Below are 3,759 nucleotides of genomic sequence, written 5' to 3'. Positions count from 1 at the left end.
AGAAAGGTGCACACACATGCATTTACATATGTATGTACATACAAACGTGCACCAATTAGTTTTATTTAAAGAAATGGCGTGTCGTCTATTTCCGCCGATATGCGTGTATAAACCCTCCTCAAAGTCTAGCCAAAAAGCCAGCAACTCACACAACAGGTTCCCCAGAGCAATTCGCTCGAGAAAGTGGTACCCGGTACACGTAATATGCGGCACACAGCACAACAATCCACCAAAACAGGCAACCCGGCCCAAAATTACCACCGTAGAAGGCAGAAACCCCGAGCGGCAGTGCAGGAGCCCAAGAATTACCCTTAAAACGGCCACCGGAGCTTAAAAAGACCAACTGGTCCCCAACTGGTAAAGTAAGTAGTTTCGGCCTAGTCCCAAACTGGTTCCCAACTGGTTCCCGGACTGGTCCCCGACTGGTTACCAACTGGTCCCACGAACTAGTTACCAACCCAAAGTGGTTACCAACTGGTCCACCTATACCTCAAGTGGTCCACAAGTCACTTCACTTACAAAGCATTCGATTTAGTTGACAATAGGTAAACTAATTTTATTTAAAGGAATGGCGTGTCGTCTATTTCCGGTGTAGCAAACGTAGTACATAGGGCGACATCTAGATGTCATCTACCTCGCCCTATTCACTATGCTTTTTTATAGGAGCTTTTCAAAGCTTTGCTTTGGTGTCGGACACACAACATTGAAAGCTTCTGGATCCACAACATTGAAAGTTTCTGGAACACAACATTGCAAGTTGATAAAAGCGTTGTAAAATACAGTCTTCATTGAATTCATTGCTAATTATAACATAAAAAATAAGAAAATTACGACTAGATATTATTCATCTGATTTATCTTCGAAGAGAGGTAAAGTTTCTATAGCTGTGTCAAGAAAACTTGGGTTCAGTTTTACCAACAAAATATTTTCGAGTGTCTCCTGACTAAGCTGATTACGGTAATCAGTAAGACCCAGCCTTAGTGTTGAAAATGCTCGCTCAATTGTGACCTGTTAAAAACGAAATTTGTAAAGCCTTAGTGAATATGTACTCGTACATAGATATGTACATCAGGGTGGCGCTGTTTTTTTTCTCGCCCCCTCAATTTTAAGTTTCTGTATAGATAATTGTGCAATGGAAAAAGGGTCCTAATTTTCAAATTATCACAATCCAATCATGTTAAATTTTCCAAATAACATTGTCTCAGAGTTGTGGACTCTGCATTTATACTTTTCAGCAGCAGGAAAAAAACAACTTGGGAAATAATGATGAAAACGTTATATTAACCTGAGTTGGCGGGACTGCAAAACAAACATTACTTAATTCGTACAATTCTGGGTCAGTGTACTGCTTTTCCTTCCAAAATTTTAGCACATCGTCAATTCTTTGGAAAGGCAGTTGGAGATGCTCAATTCTTGCATACGCGTCGAACGTATTGTTGATTTCGGCTTGGGTTCCTTGTACTAAATATTGATACATGAGTTCATCTTCTTCATCAAAAAAGTTGCCGGCCGGTGTGGAAGCAGAAGTTGGCGCGGAGTATAAGGGTCCAATAGGATTATTTTCATGGATTCTGTCCCAAATTGGTTTTAAATGAAGAGTAGCTTCGGTTTTTTGCTGTGCAGTTAAAGTATGTTGAAAGCGAGGGTCCAGAAACAAGCACGAAATTAAAAATTTATTATTCGTGTTTCTATTGACTTCAAAATCATGTTTCCAATTGTTGTTATTAGCTCCTGACTTGAATCGCTTACAATTTTTTCGGTGCTTATTTTTAGTTTAAGCCACTGTGCGTAAAAGTTTCCGTAGTGTAATTGCTCCTCTTGAAACTTTGTTATAGTTTTTTGCAAGGGATAGGAAACTGTGCAATAACATTCAATGAAATCCCAAAACAAGGTATCCACTTCGAAGTTTTAATCCTCAGATTTATTTTTAATAGATTCGATTTTATTTAACATATGCTTTGCTGCTAATAAATCCTGCAACATAGTATACGTGGATCCCCATCTCGTAGGGCAATCTAGTTGGGGCATTTTCAATCCTTTTAACTGAAATATTTCGCGATAGCCATTTGACGTTTTTCTGATGTATTTTGTAAGATTACGACAATTCCATAGGTATTTCAGCATGCCAGACGATTTTGCAACGTCAAGAGCGACCAGCTGGGTTGTATGTGCTGCACATCGGCAAACTTGTATATTTCGCTTTCTTCAACATCCTCCTCAGAAATAAATGATAAAATGTTTGTCGCTCTCAGCATGTTTGCACCGTTATCAGATGTTTTCGAGACGATTTGGGTTAAATTAATGTTGTATCGCTTTAGCACATTCAACACTTCAATGGCAAGATTTTTGGCTGTGCTTGATCCAGCTCCTTTCAATTCTATCATTCCCAAAATAATAGATTTAATTCGTACCGCACTAATAAATTGAGCACTTACACCAAATATATTTCTGGACAGCCTTGTAGCACTGTCTATTTTCAACGATAACAGTTTGTTTTTCACTTCATTGGTGATTTCCAATTTTATGTTATTCGCAACCATAAACAATGTTTTTTTGCAGTTTGATGCATTCAGCGTAATTTTTTTTCCGTCCGACACTCTAAGGCCATCGCAAATCGGATCTATGAAATTTCTTATGTTTGGTGAGTTCAAAATATTGAACGGAATGCAGTCCTCCGTTACCAATCCGATATATGACCTTATCAATTGTTTTTTATTCACCTCAATTTTAATTTTATTTTTTCGAATTATTTTACCAGCACTTTTAGATGAAATTAATTTTGTGCAATTTAATTAAATGCGCTTTTAAATTAGACACTCGATTATTCCTAAGCTTGTTTTTGCACGTTTTACACGTAGCTAAACGGATGTCTGCGTTGTTCGAAATACATCCAAATTTCGTTTTTAGCTGCCATAGTAAAATTTATATGTTGCTGAACCAAATGAAACTAAATGCTAACTACAAACCAAAAACGTACAGAACGCAAATAACGGTTGTGACCAGAGTACGAAAACAACCCGAACGGGTAGAGATACCAATTTCCAAAACACTAACAATACACAATGGGTTTCAATTGCAGCTGAATACAAACCAAATGAATTTTTTGGTCTTTTACGGATATTTCTATGTATTAATTGTCGTTTTTTTCCAAAACTGACCACATCGTTAACAATGCAGAAATTATGCATACCTAAACCAGGATAGGCATAAACTTGGAGTTCGAGCGAGCGAGCATACTCGTCCTCAATGCCTCGCAGGTAACAAGGCGCTCGCAGCTTTCTTTCATGTATAAGTTGAAATTTTTTAAGAAACTATTGAATATTAAAAATATTATACCTATTTACATAGATATGTATGCACATATGTATGTACCTACCTAGTAGATGGTCAAAATAGCACGCATCTATTCTTCTGTACATGAGAACATATCTATACATACACAAATAAATACATACATTTGTGGATATATGTATATATATACATATCTGCATGTGTATATGCAACCCTTTACTCGAAATTCTTAGTTGATGCAATTGTTATCCCATAAATTTTTGCTGACCAAACAACCCGTTTGCCTGTCTAATCTCTCTCCTCTCCTAAACTAAAAAAACTCCTTTTAAACATAAAACAATAGATCCTAACCACATCATTAAAAATCCAGAAAATAATACATATACATGTATGTATGTACATGTGTTATGGTATTACCAAATGACCTGTGTGCACAAACATAAATAAATATATCTGTGTACATATGTA

This window comes from Rhagoletis pomonella, unplaced genomic scaffold, assembly GCF_013731165.1.
Source record: "Rhagoletis pomonella isolate Grant_MI unplaced genomic scaffold, Rhpom_1.0 Rhpom_scaffold_00001, whole genome shotgun sequence".
NCBI lineage: Eukaryota > Metazoa > Arthropoda > Insecta > Diptera > Tephritidae > Rhagoletis > Rhagoletis pomonella.
The sequence above is the reverse complement of the archived record's forward strand: the minus strand, read 5'-3'. Positions refer to the sequence as shown.